This window comes from Accipiter gentilis, chromosome 18 (assembly GCF_929443795.1).
Source record: "Accipiter gentilis chromosome 18, bAccGen1.1, whole genome shotgun sequence".
Lineage (NCBI taxonomy): Eukaryota > Metazoa > Chordata > Aves > Accipitriformes > Accipitridae > Astur > Astur gentilis.
In genome coordinates this window covers 8171958-8187049 of record NC_064897.1, presented here as the reverse complement: position 1 = coordinate 8187049, position 15092 = coordinate 8171958, and positions in this window count along the sequence as shown.

Below are 15092 nucleotides of genomic sequence, written 5' to 3'. Positions count from 1 at the left end.
TTTCCTTGCATTATCTCTAGAGTTAATTGCAATATTTCTCTAGGCCATGTATGGAAAAATGGTTCCCTCTGGCTGCTCTGGGAGATTAAGAACACCTCAGGCTCTAACTTAGGCATCCTCAGGAGACAGTAAATTCTGCTTAATCAGAGTGATGCTCTGTTGAAAGCCAGACTAGCCTGTTACGTATATGCATTCACCTAAGCAGACTTAGCATCATCTTTGCTGATAACTTTGTCTGTCTCAGTGCAGCTCTATGGAGAGGTGAGAATATGCGCCGTGTGGCGAAGGCAACTGTGATCGTGACCTGCCTGAAACCTCAGTATTGCTTTTTGGTGGTGTAGCTCTAGTCTATACATGTTTTTGCATGGATCTTTGGGAAAAGTGTGGCAAACCAGGAATGTGTATGGACTCCGAGGGGTTTGAAATTGATCTTGCACCATTCTGGTTGCATTCTGCTAAGGAGATCTGAAGTGGAGGCAGAGGAGAAGATAGGAAATACAGAAAAGGCTAAGGGTAAAACAGATCAGAGAATGAAAAAATGAGGGTCAGGGAAAAAGATGTGCAAAGAGCAGAGTATATAGGTTACACTATAAGTGAAACATCCTGTTTAATTGCTTTAGGTGTGTGGGTTTGGGGGCCTGTCTGTCATGAAACACATGAATTTCTCTGAGCAGAACACGCTTTGTTTTCCCCCCCTGTAAGTGTGTGAGAGATTAAATTGATTCAAATGTCTTTAAAAAGCTTCAGGCTAGGGTCTACTTCTGAAAGAATGAAGTGGCCATTTCTTAATGTGTTTTATTCTTTTATTGTACTTACTAGTATTGCAAAGAAGTCTTAATGTTAAATAGGATTTCTTGACATTCAGCCTGAATTTGGTATCATCCCTCAGCTTCACCTACCCTACCTATCCAGCTTCACTTTAAACGTTTTTCTGCTGCTTTGATCTTAATGACTTTCATATAGTTTCTAGGTTGTGATTCTGCTTCCCTTTCTTGAAATTAATGCTCTTTTTGTGAAGGTAAAATCACGTCAAGGTAAATAAAATCTAACTGTATTGTAAATAGGCATAATCTTTATCTTCCCCTCTCTGGCCTTTCTGACTTCCTTTTATCTGTGTTCCTCGCTGTCCTGCCTCACCTCAAACTGGGAATCCTCAAGGAGATCTGCCAGAGCAGGTTTCATTAAAATAAATTAGTGTGGAATGCGGCTTCATAGCGGCTCTAACATCCTAGGAGCCTGAATCCCATGTCCACGTATGCCAGTTGAAACAAAGGAGATCATTTAAGCTGGACAGACATTCCAGGTATTTTACAGCAGAGCCAAGGATGTCGGGAGACATGCTGGGGGAGTAGGATGGAACAGTGTGCCAGTGAAGAGGGACCACAACCATTTCCAGAGCATCAGTTTGTGTTTGGCTGAGAGGAGCAGGTGGGAGTAGTTGGTAAGTGACGAGAAGGTCTCATATAGCTGTTTGCAAGGGTTTTTTTTGTTGTTGTTTTGGTTTTTTGGGTTTTGGTTGTTTTTTTTAACAACAAAAGGTTTTGTCTTCCTGCAAGTTTTCCAGCAGAGCAGCTAAGGGCCTCTTCTGACAGAAATTCAGAAGTAACAGCAGGGCCCCTTCCCTTTGAGAGATGGGGTACTTGGTGCCTGTCCCTCTTACCCCGTGCTGGCCGTACCTCCGTCGGGCAGGTCCCCAAGCACTTGTTCCCTCAGTCTCTGCAGTTTCCCAGGCCGCTTCCTCTGTGTTCCCAAATGCTAATGCCGGAGTCCACAAACCTCACTGGGTCCCTTTGGCACCCAAAAAATGATGAGACAGGTCTAAGGTTCGGGTGAGAAGCCAGCCTGTGGGATGGGGTCAGCAGGGCTGGGGGAGCTGGAGGCCAGCCATGCTGCAGCATCGCTGGGATAGGGGCTGATATGGGGTCCTGGGCTGTGGGCAGGTGGGGGGAGGTCGGGGGGGGCTGGGGAGGGACAGGCAGAGCTGTGGATGTCCTCTAGGTCCTGAGAGGCTGCTGCAGTCATGTTGGTGCCTGGCCACCACTTAGCGAAGAACTCGGTTCGCTTCTGAATTTCCTTCTCCTTTTTTTTCAACAGAGACGCTTCTCTTTTTAAAGCGTTAATGCTGTTAAACTTCGCTGTCCCAGTTTTCACTTATGTTGCTGGGACCTGTGGAAGAGCCCTGCTGCTTACCCCCACAGTGGAGACTGAGGGCAAGAACTCCATGCTGCTCGGCAGCCATCAGAAGACGATTCCAGTGCTTCACCTTCCCGGTGGGGATCTCAAAGTTGAGGCAGGAGCTACTTCAGCAGTGAAGGCAACCACCAACTTTCTGTACCAGGGTGTTACGACTGGGGCTTTGGTCCATGGGGAGGTTCTTGACGTGTTGCAGAGCAGCATGTGTTCCTTGGCCAAATGGGCCTCCAGTCGAAGAGTCCTCATGGCAGGCGCCCTGCAGGTGAGTGTAGAGATGCTTTAGTGCTGGATCTGAGTTTCTATATGAAGGAGACGCTTCACAAACATGCATGCTAGCAGGCTGCTGTATGTCCTTTTGAAAGAGCAGCAGTTCTGCAGGACAATTGCAAGCAATGTCAGAAGCCTGCTTGCAGTCCTGTGTAAAGCCTTGTCAGCAGCTTGTGACGAGCAGAACTGCAGGATCTGATGTCCATTCTAGAAGACTGTGACTTGGAGCTATGGGATGCTTGTTTTGATGATGGCAGTGTGTGTGTACATGTTCACGCAGTCTATGTGTGATTTGGTGATCAGTCTATTACCTGGTTGTAACTGTTAAGGATTAATACACTATTAAGTGTTATATTAGCAGCTATGTTGCTGATACATTATTATTACTAGACTTGTTCATCTTAATTCATACTAGGGCTAGTGAGGTGCCCATTTAGGACTTTTTTCTGAGGTGGCAGCCAAAGTTCCCTTCTGCACATAGGTTCAACTATATGCCCATGGACCCTTCCTTCTGTCCCACAAAGAATTTGTTAATGCAAATTCTAGACAGTGAGTCGTAGTGGATTACAGTAGTGGAAAGTGAGTACCTAATCTTACATGTGTGAAAAGAAATGAAGTACGATTGCAAAGCACCCATCAAAACAAGGCTGGTTAACAGCAGTACTTGGCAGAAGTTCAGAACACAGCTTTGTCCTTTGCCAGTCACTGGTGAAAGAGGCTGATCTCATATCCTGCTTGTCCATCCTCTGATCTCCAATCAGTAACACACCCAGAAGTGTCAGGGACTGTGGCATTTGCTGACAGGGTGAAAGGCAGCAGCTTATTTCTTGTGTCCATTACTAATGTTTGAGAATCTCCCCTATGTTTATGTTTGTTCCTCTTCCCCTTGGACTGCCTGGTTTCCAGCATTATCAAGCAGGAAGAATCTGTGTGGTCAAGTGTTTCATCATTTTGACATTAAAGGAAGCATCTGGGGACTAGGAATTCTTCCATCATTCTGTCCAGAAAATGGTCAGATTCACTTGCTTAAGTCCAAACTGGGGTTCTCATTTTGTTAATAAATATTCAGCCCATTCCAACATGGGCTACAGTCTGGGCTCTACTGTGAACTGCTTCTTAATGCTTCCTGTGTCCCATAAGTATCACATGCAGCTGTAAGAACATCAGTCTCTTCCATGTCAACTGCGGAGCAACTTCTTTAGCAGCAAGTAGAGCAGTAAGCCTCTTCTTCCCTTTGTAAACTAGCCACTAGTCTGATTACATGTGTCCTCAGGTGCTATGTCCAATTCTCCTACAAGAATTTCTCGGGAGTTACTCCTGGGGTATTTTGCTGTACTCACCAAGTCCGTCCACCTGCAAAAGGCATCAAGGATGTTGGGACCATCTGCCTCTCTGTGGGCAGTGACGCAGTAACTGAGGTCTTCATCCAGAACATTGCGAGCAGTACTTTTGTGCAAACTGACAAGCCTACTTACATGCCAGGACAACAAGGTAAGCCCAAGTATGCATACAGGTAAGCTGTGGGGAGGGTTGAGGGATGTTCCTTGCAGTGTGCAGATCAGTGCATGTCCCCACTAGAACCAAGTAGTCTTTGATGTGGGTTGCCCAGCAGGTATAATTACCTTGGCCCTGGATTTTAGTAAAGAAATCACGCTTGGTTTACAGTTCACACCTCTACTGTTACTTCAGGCTTGTTTCTAAAACAATTGTACCAACCTACTCAACAGTTAGCCTGATGCAGACTTGTTATGTTGATAAGCACTGGTCTTAAGTGGCCTCCAGGAAACATCATCCCGGGTATCTCCGCACGGAGCCCAGCAAGGACTGGTCAAGAACATTACTGAACTCGCCACGTTTGTTGCCCTGGATTCCAAATGCTGTGGTGCACTCTTGCCTGGTTTAGAAATGGTGGAAACTCACCTGGCACCTGTCTGTCATCTCTCAGAAGACCATCATCTTATACTTGTTAGTTGTATCCAAGCTGTTCAAATAATCTTTGCCTGAAAGACATCTTCCTTGTTTCTTCAAATCCAGAAAACTATGCTTTTCTATTTGTAGTCCGTATATCACTGGGGGGTATTTTTGTTTGTTTGTTTGTTTTTTTTTTTTTACACTGACTGGTGCTTCAGTAATAGCTGGCCTGTTCAGAATAGCTTCTCCAGTAATAAACACTCCAACTACACTGAAGGCATGGCTTAATTTTAGTTACTGGGAAATGACACACCCATGAAGATGGAAAAATATACTTATTAAAATAAATATTTGATTAACATATTTTTGCAAGGCCCTATGTCTTTTGTGCATTTTGTAAGACAAATCTGTTACTGTTTTTGAATCATTACCATGCTTTGAAAGATAATGTGAAGTAAAGGACACTTCAGCTGCTTCCTGCAAACAAATCCAGTCTCTCGGCTCTTTCAGACTGTTCAGAAGTTCGTGTCTTAGGGACTATATGCACCTCCTTTTTCCTTCTTCAGCATTTCTCTTAGGCTCATATTGTCATATTCTTTTTGTGCAGTTCTTCTCAGTCTATGTCATCAGTGCCCTGGTAAGTCCTCTGACCTTCTGAGAACTAAAGCCTGATGCCTACAGGAATGCCCTGAAGGGACACCTCCAATTTGGAGTACGGGCTGGGGCAGGGGGCAGGGGGCTGACTCTGTGCCTGAAGGTTTTGCTCACAAGCATTTCGTTTGCTTTTTTCCATTGCAGTACAGTCTCAAAGTGTCACTCTGAACAACATTTTCGTCCCTTTGAATGATGAGGTGAGAGAGAAATTATGAGGTAAAGGAGAAAATGTGGGGAGGATAGTATGAGGAAATGTAAACAGGAGGCTTAGATTGGTCTTATATGGGGGTGCAGTTCTCTGCTTTTGGTCTTGCCCTTGAGCATTTTTATTCTTTAGGAACTACAAATCCAGCATGCCTGAGCAGCAGCAGGAATTCATAATCAAACCCAGGGAAAGCCTCCGATCCTTTCTGTGGGCCTACCCCTGGAGATAACCCAGCTCAGACCCTGTTCTAACCTGGAGCTGGATGACGTCCAAGGACTGCCGGCCCCTGAACTTACACTACTGCACTCCAGCTCAGCTCCTTTCTTTTGACCCAAAGAACCACTCCAGAAAATCAAGTGAGTCCCTAGAAAATGTTTGAGATCTGTACAAAAAGCCGTGGAGTCCCTGCCAGCAAAATGAAAGCAAGCAGCTTGAGCTGACCTTCCAGCTGTGGGTGTCTGGTATCTTCTGCAGGCTGATGGAATGTAAACATCCGTGGCAGCAAAGCGGGGGAAATGGTCCTTAACTGGATGGTTTTAATCCTTCTGAGTTTTGTGAATGGTGAGCTGAATCCTCATGGCTATGAGGGTTTGATTGCTACAGTAACGGCTCCTGACTCCTTGTGCCACCACTGTATTACCAAAAAAAGGTTTCAAGGAGCTAATGAGAAATCTGTTTGTTTTTTCTTCTAGTACTCACTGGTGGGGCTGAAGGCGAGTAACTGTGAGATGCCTTTGTTTTCCATTATTCCTACTCCAAACTAGAGGATGAAGTAGAGCTGCTTCGTGTGTCTGCAGTGGGCAGTGGCTGACCTATCCAGGCTGGCAAGCTGTCTGCTGGACAGTGGGATTTTTTTGAATTGTGAAGTCCTAATCTCCTGGAGGGCCACCCAGAGTTCTCTCTTGTCCTGCAAAGGGACAAGTACGTGAGAGAATGAACTAGACTTCAAAAGTCTCCTTCATCTCACTGGAGATGGTTTCTGCCTGTTTGGAGCCTTGTCCCAGTTTCTAGGTGAGCAGGAAAGACAAATTGCTTGTTCTGAGGGTAGTTGCCTCCTCTCTGGCTCATCTTAAGATTTTCTTTGTTGAACTTGTGCGTAGTCTTCTTAGGCTTTTTTTTCTGCAGATCATATCCATAGACCGGTAAAGTTTTACCACACAAGACTTGGCTCTGTGTAGTTGAAAAAGCAAGCTAGTGTTGTTGGATTCTAGCTATATCTATGGGTAAATCCAGACCCCATTTCTCAGGCTGCCAACATTTAGAAATAAATGGCTTATTTGAAGACTTCCAGTAATAAGTACTTGTGAAGTTGCTGATACCTTTGTTTTATGTGTCCCATAACCCAGCCTGCTGAATTTTCGTATCAATATACTAGTAACTTATGTAACTGAAGGCAGAGCATAGGACTTTTCAGATCTTGCTGGTCTGTAACAATGGCAGTATGCTGCCTCTGAAAATGGCTAATACCACAAGCTGTGGAAGAAATTGAAAAGAAAATGCAAATAAACAAGGGACATCTAGCCATTAATCCCCTAAGGAGCTGACGGTGTCAGCATGAAAACAATTTGTACCTGTGTGCTGCAGATATTTATCTGTTGCTGTATATGCTATAACATATTATTTTATAACATCTAATATTAATTATAGGTTACATGTTAAGGGATGAAAGACCTAACCTATTTTAGAAGCATGTAATATATGCACTTATATCCGGGCTAGTCACTTTGTGTTCCCCGTAGAGCTAATGGTGAAAGATAAGCTGCCACTGGATGCAGTATATCTGACTGGATCTGGAGGGTTATCTTCAGAACCTGAGTCACGTCACCCTAGAAATGTTCTGTGTGTGTCCCTCCCCACTAATTGTAAAGGAAACCTAAATGATTAGCTCAGATGAATATGCTTAAAGACGGTTAAGACGAATCTCCCTCTTAAGACGAATCTCCCTCTTAATGTGAGATTTTTATATGCTTTGGTAGTGTGGTCTAACTGCTCTGGGATCAGTACTGTACTGGAGTCTTGTAGTGCTCTGGGGTCTTTTGGGAGTAACTGATCTCTGTACACCTCAGCACCGGACTGCCACTGAAACCAAAAGGCAACCTCTGCAGCATCAGAGGTGCTGTGTTATGCCTGAGCCTCGCTGGTGCTACTCGGCAAAGGGCTGAAGGCATGCACGCTGCACCTGAAACCATGGAGCTCTGAATAGCTGCGTGTCTGTCTGTATTTCCTTTTCAGGAGAAATTTTCAAATGAGGATCCTCTGTATGAGTTGAGGACAATCTGTCCGTACTACCAGAGCAGCTATTTACGCCTGCAGCCACCGTACGGCACCAAGAGTTACCTCAAAGCCAGGGACCTGTATTGGGTGCTGGCCTGCGCCCAGGAGCAGGAGGTCTGGGTGGATTACGATATTGCCCCTGCGGATCTCTTCTTCCTTGTGAGCACCCTGTGGTCGTAGTGGGTGGAGGACCTGTGTGCCTTGGAGTGAGGCAGTGGTGGCTGAAGCCAAGGTGCTGTGGGTAAGAACCTGGGGGTGCTGGTCAACAGCCGGCTGAATATGAGCCAGCAGCATGCCCAGGTGGCCAAGAAGGCCAACGGCATCCTGGCCTGTATCAGAAATGGTGTGGCCAGCACAACTACGGCAGTGATCGTGGCCCTGTACTCGGTACTGGTGAGGCTGCACCTGGAATACTGGTTTCAGTTTTGGGCCCCTCACGACAAGAAAGACACTGAGGTGCTGGAGCGTGTCCAAAGGAGAGCAACGAAGACGGTGAAGGGTCTAGAGCACAAGTCTTATGAGGAGCTGCTGAGGGAACCGGGGTTGTTTAGCCTGGAGAAAAGGAGGCTGAGGGGAGACCTTATCGCTCTCTACAACTACCTGAAAGGAGGCTGGAGTGAGGTGGGGGTCAGTCACTTTTCCCAAGTAACAAGTGATAGTACGAGAGAAAACGGCCTCAAGTTGCACCAGGGGAGCTTTGGATTGGATATTAGGAAAAAATTTCTCGCCGAAAGGGTTGTCAAGCACTGGAGCAGGCTGTCCAGGGAAATACTTGAGTCACCATGCCTGGAGGTATTTAAAAGACATGTAGATGTGGTGCTTAGGGACATGGTTTAGTGGTGGACTTGGCAGTGCTAGGTTAATGGTTGGACTTGATGATCTTAAAGGTCTTTTCCTTCCATCCTAAACAATTCTATGGTTCTAAAACTGGTCTCGACTGCAGCTTCCATGGTCTCTTCTTAGCCCAGACTGCCCTGGAGATGATATAGTCAACCATATAGATACAGATTAGGTATAGTCAACTGTTCTCCTGTTTTGCAGCATCCCTCCACCCCTTCCCACTGTTGGTTCTCCTTTTCTTCCAGGCATAGTAACTAGCTTTGACCTTTTAAATATCCTCAGGTGCTTTTCTCTGCTGCTTCACTTCTTGCTGTCTGATCTCACTGTCTCTTTCCTGGCACTAGTAGAGTATGAAGGAATGGGGAAGGTTTTTAGAAGGAAGTTTTCAACTGAACAGGTGCTGTGCTGCTTTGCCAGGTGATGGGAATGACAGGCTGGTTGTGGATGGTCAGGAACTCATTGACATCAAGAAAGATGTTGGAAGTATGGCAAGTAGCTTCCAAAGTAAAAGAGGCTGTGCCCTGTTGAATGGAGGGACACCTCAAACTTAGAGGGGGTAACTGAGGAAGGGATGTCTTGGTGGGCTGGGGAAGGACTCTGTCTCTAGGAGGGAATAGTGTTAGATCTGGTTGATTAGACTCTCACTTCCTCCTCTTTTTTCCTAGGTCTGAGGGTCTCTTTCTCCATCCCTCTCTCCTTCTCCTCCCACTCTGCTCCCAGCCCCTCGCTGGGTGGCTCATACCATGTTCCCTGGTGGAGGCCACGTTGCTGGCAGCAGAATTCCAGTTTTCCCTGCACTTCAGTAATCAGGTGAGGCTTACACTGAAGCCGACTGGGTGTCGTGGTTTAACCCCAGCCAGCAACTAAGCACCACGCAGCCGCTCACTCACTCCCCCCCACCCAGTGGGATGGGGGAGAAAATAGGGAAAAAGAAGTAAAACTCGTGGGTTGAGATAAGACCGGTTTAATAGAACAGAAAAGAAGAAACTAATAATGATAATGATAACACTAATAAAATGACAACAGTAGTAATAAAAGGATTGGAATGTACAAACGATGCGCAGGGCAATTGCTCACCACCCGCCGACCGACACCCCGCCAGTCCCCGAGCGGCGATTCCCTGCCCCCACTCCCCAGTTCCTAAACTAGATGGGACGTCCCATGGTGTGGAATACACCGTTGGCCAGTTTGGGTCAGGTGCCCTGGTTGTGTCCTGTGCCACCTCCTTGTGCCCTGGCTGGGCATGAGAAGCTGAAAAATCCTTGCCTATAGTCTAAACACTACTGAGCAACAACTGAAAACATCCGTGTTATCAACATTCTTCGCATGCTGAACTCAAAACACAGCACTGTACCAGCTACTAGGAAGACGGTTAACTCTATGCCAGCTGAAACCAGGACACTGGGGGAGTAAGAGTGGTGCAGAAATAGGAGGAAAGAATGAGAAAGGCATTATCTGGCTTGCATTGCACAGATTGCTCTGCTGAAGCAGTGCAAGAACTACAGCCAGGCCACTACCTCTGTCTTCTGGCTGGTGTCTCTTTCCAATGCCACCTTTTTTGGTCCCTGTTTGCTCCCAGGCCGCTTTCTCCCTGCTGGAGCCTGCTGCTGGAGGTCACACTGGGGTTTCACAACAGGGGCCGCGGTGAGCCTCCAGCTGAGGGCAGGTCCCATCCGGCTGTGTGCTGTGCCTGGTGCTGCGGACCAGAGCGCGCTGCTCCCGAGGCCAGAGGATGAGCTCTGCAACGGCAGCCCGAGCGGCTTGCTGTGGTAGGCAGTGAGGCAGCAGGATAGGGAGGAAAGACAGAACATCTGGGTTGAGTTGTAGAAGGAGCTGAGCTGATGAATGGACAGCAGGTCCCTGTGCTGGGAAAAGAGCTGGGGTCAGAACTGCCGTGTTTCTGAGATGCAAATTAAAGTGCTATAAAACATTTACTTAAACATATTTAAATGAACAAATAAGAAGCCTTTATTTAAACTATTTCATCTTCTTTTCGGCTGGTAACCAGTTTACACTGAGCAAATATTGTCTATGTTGCCTTTTAAACCTATTTTTGCTACCCAGAAATGTGTGCTATGGCTGTGCATGTTTAATCAACTCTGCCAGGTTAATATTTTAGAGTCTTCGCTTTTACCGGTTTTTCATGACAAGAATATAACGAGATAAGTATCAGGTTTTGTTTCTCAATTCATTCCAGTATAGCTTCATGGAAGCTGGAATTCAATTAATGCACAAATCCCTCAGCACTTAAAATTTGTCATTAAATAAAGCTACCTCAGAAGTTTTTGCATTCATGGAGAGTAAGCTTGTCTTGACATTTTTTACATTTACCAGGATTCAATTTAAACAAAGTAAGATTTATCTCTCAAAAAATAATTAACTGATTGATTTTTTTTTTTTTCTTTTTCTGGTCACTGTGTTCCTCAGTGCTTCAGAAATCATAGAGCTTAGCTCCTCACAACTAGTTCCTATTTGCAGATATGGAGGGCAAAAGCAATTTCTATGCTTTTGCAGTCCCCAAAGGCTCTTTCCGTTTGAATAAGCTAGTCATTACTTTGAACCAGGTGAATAAACAGAAAAAAAGGAAGTATTCTGTGGAGACACGAACAGACTGCTCTTGTCAAAAACTGGCTGAGCACCTTTTGTAAACTGTTTTCTGGACATTCACTAATGACTTATACTTGCTCAGTACTCTACCTTTAAAACATTGTAGGAAACATGCAGAGCTTTATTAATTTTTTACTTTATGTACTTGACTGTGTTCTAAAAGGATATTCAGAACTCAGCGCAAGTCTGTTATGACTTTAAACTGACTTTTAGAAAGGCTTATTTTTAAGCCAAGCTGTTAAATAAACAGCATAATTTAAGAAAGCTTGACCTCTTAGGGATTTGTATCCTGTTTGTCTACACCTTTCTTCTTCATTGTAACCTTCACTGTTTATGTATTCCCAGCTTCCTAACCCTTATAACCCCATTTTCCTATGTTTCTGCACTTGTGGCTAGGGCAAGACGCAACGCATGTTCTGGCTGGACGGGAACTATTTGTTTGCTCCCTGGCTAACCAGTCCCCATCTTACTGGCTGGCTGGCCATGTAGCCACTGTACAGCACAGATCACTGCTGATCTTAAACAGCACACTGCTCTTCAGTGGGAGATAACAAAATCTGGTCTCCCTTTATTTAATAGTCTAAAAAATTGTTTTCGAGGAAAAGATGCAAACACTCTAGCTTTCCACAGACTTCGAAAGCTTCGATCAGTCTGCTGAACTGTGATTAGATGACACTAAAATTCTACCTTTTAAAAATGGATGGTCTTGATTAAAGGATGACCTATTTGGATTTTGGAGGGTTGCAGTACATGGCGGGTTGCTGATATTTAAAAAGGTTGAGAATGGAGAGAGATATCTGTGGGGTGATGGTTGGTTAGCAATCCATCATGTTTTGTCTGCAGTGTGAGCCTCTTGTTCAGTTTTCTTGGACTTTTTGTGTGCTTATATAGGTGAATTCTATGTTTTCCTCCCAAAATGGAGGTTATTCCTATGAAGTCGACAAGGAGAGTTTGTAAGGAAGCGTAGAATTCCTTTTCTAATGTTATATTTGTTTTGGTTTTTAAATCTCTAATGGAAGGAGAACATGGGACTGAAAATTCTGCCAGATGGCAAGATAAAGAAACCAGTGGACTACATATTTAATCATGAGGAGCTTCTTATTTTCTTTGGGAGGAATGGCTGTTCCAATCTATAAAGTCTGTTTCCACTGTCTTCAGAGCTGCAGTCTACCTAATGTCTACCTCTGACAAAAGGGCTGGTCTGCCATGCCCTCTTCTTTCCACTTCTGTGCATTTGTTCTAAGTGCTGAGCTGCCTTTGTGAATCCTGTCTCTGGATATTCCTTGTGTTCATTTCCAGGAGTACCCATGGCTTTCCTTCTGCCCAGAGAATCCACCGATCAAGTGAGTCACACACCCGTCAGTTTTCCCCTTAAGACCTGGATCTGGGACCTGTTCCCCACTGGCTGAGTCCAGCTTAAAATTGTTAGGTGTGGTTTGGGCAGCTGCTTCTTTGGAGCCAGCACCCCCGGCTGTGAAAGGTTAATATTTCTGGAGGAAATATCTGCTTGGCCTTGAGCACTGGGGATGTGTCCTTGGACCCAGTTCTGAGTCACTGTGCATCCCTGAGCAAGTCCTTTCCCTTCCTATGCCTCAGTTTCTTAGAGGGTGGTGTAGCTGGTCTGTTTTCTCTTCAGCATTGCAAAGCTTGAAAAAGCACAGATGGAAGTGCTACAGGTAGTCTTAGTATTAGCATTTATCCTCAGAGATTTTTTTTTTAATTTTTTTTTTTTTTTTTTTTTTCAACGGGCATCCTCTTTCCTTTATCCTGGCATCTGGTTTCTTTTCAGCGCCTCAGGAGAGAAGAAAGTTCAATTCACCATACCTAATATCATAACAGAATGGAAAGCCAACATGTCTTGTGTCTTGGGTGGTGACAGCTTTGGGATCTCTCCCACAGCAGGACTGACGGCCTTCAAACTTTCCTTTGCGGGTCTGGCCTTACCATATTCCATGACTCAGGGAGAGTCATTTGTGCTGAAACCTACTGTGTTCAACTGCTTGAAAAAGTGCATTTGGGTAAGGTCTCTCATAGTCAGCTCGGGTTTTCCTCTTTCTTTTTACAAATCACTCCGCAGACACATGGTAAATTTGGAACTGGTTTAAAAAAAGGTATCCAATGATACTTTAGCCCTGCCTGTTTTCCATAGGCTGGGAAAAAAAGTCCACAACAGCCAGCACAAGCTTTACTTCCCTTTCCATGTATCAAGACACTGCTTAGATCCATAACAGGTCTGAATGGGATGTACAGCTGCTATTCCAGCATCTGCTAAATTCCCTATTAAAGAAATGGTGTATTAAAATGTCTCCCACTTTCTCCCTTGTCCTGTAGTGATGTCCGCTGTTAAGCCTCCGCTGCTTCTGTCAGTGGCTGCTAACTCTGCCTGCCTAGGTATCTGGGACAGACCCAGCTTATGCTGGCCAAGACCAAGGAGTACCAGCTGGAGTCATGCGTGAGCTGTGACCGCACTGCCTGCCCGCGTGCTGAGGAGACCAAGGCTTTTTACTGAGATGTTACAGTCATCAACCTGGGGGAGAAAGCAGAGGAGACAGATATGAGAAAGTCGGCTGGGAGTTACTGTGCTATTCAAGCCACATGGCTCAAGCTAATCCAGGATTCTGCTTTGCTCTTTGACCTAAGCCAGGAGTCTGTCTTGTCCAGTTTGCTTTTGCCATGCTGGTTAGAGGATTGGTCTCTCTAATCCTGTGGCAGTCCTGGGGTTTGGCACTCTATTTCAGTAACTAAGTATTCCAGAATGTGGCAAGCCTTTAACTCCGTTTTTATGTATTGGGTAATGATGTCAAGCTCTGTGTACGCAGGGAAAATACAAAGATTGCTTCAGAGCACCAACATGCGTTCTCCTTAAACTACCAGCTTGTCCTCCACAGAAGTCATCAGTCCTCTGAACTCTGCATAGTTCATCCCTCTTTTTCCCAAGGGTTTCTGTAATGAGGCCGAGCCCGTTTGTGGTGCGTGGCTGCGTGAGAGAAAGACACAATACAGTGGCCACCATTAGGGGACAGCAATACGGAGATGCCAAGACGTTCCTGATGCAAGACTTCCCCTGGTTCCTCTAGAGTGGGTGGAGGAGGAATGCTGGCCCCGAATCTGTGATATAAAGTCTTTGTTCAAGCAAAGTCCCAAAGGCTTGCAGATGTGAACAGTTTTTGTTGCTATACTGCCCTTAACGTGTTTCCCTATGTGCTTTCCATGAGCTGTAAGCCAGCCATATGAGAGAAGTCACTTCCCTGTCTTCCCAGAAGGTGAGTGTGAGCTGAAGAGGCAGGGAGGGATTTTGAGCCTGGGGAGTGAAAATCTACTGTGAGCAGGTGCTGGTGCTGGTGCTGGAAAACCCTTAGTACGTGAGGAAGAGTTGTCTTCCCATAATGGGAACATAATTTATATAAACTTGCTAGTAACGTCTGTGTGTGTATTGTGTCTTTTTAATGTGTTTATTATTTGAAAAATGTTTTTTATTTACTTTCTGAACAAGTAGCTTTGGTCAATCTGGAAAAATTTGCAAGTCAGGGTTAAAGGAACACTTAGTGGTGTTCCAGGATTAGGCTAACTACCAGTTGAAGATCGTGACCTGCCCATTATTTCAGTTGTTTTTATGAGAGATATCCAGCATAGTCCTCCTTTTAAACTGTGTGGCTTCACTTGAAAGTGCTCAAAATGGAGACAGTAAATTTTGTTTTGAGTAAAAAGTGACATTTTTGATGAAAATCCATGTCTTGAAATCAAACAAGTAGAAATTATGCTGAAGACTGGTCTGAACAATAATTTGCTCCTACACTGACTCTTTCTTTCAAGTCACTAAACCAAGATGTTGCTGACCTGGCTGCATTTTGCACGTATGAGAAAAAAATGACATGCACAGAAATTGGTGAAGCCGAGTGGAGGCTTGCAGAAGGGGGTAAATGGTGTAACTTATGTGGTTGGACAAATGTTGAGAGGATGTCTGGTGGAAAGCAGGCAGAGATACAGGCAAGCAGTGACATTAAGGAAGCAAACCCCATTTGCCTGAATATCAGAGTTTTGCCCTTGCCTTGTCCTTTGTCTTTGATGCCCAGGTGACATCACTGGAGAACCTGCACTGCCTGGTTCTGCATCCCGGACAGATGTTTGTCAGCCGTGGGGT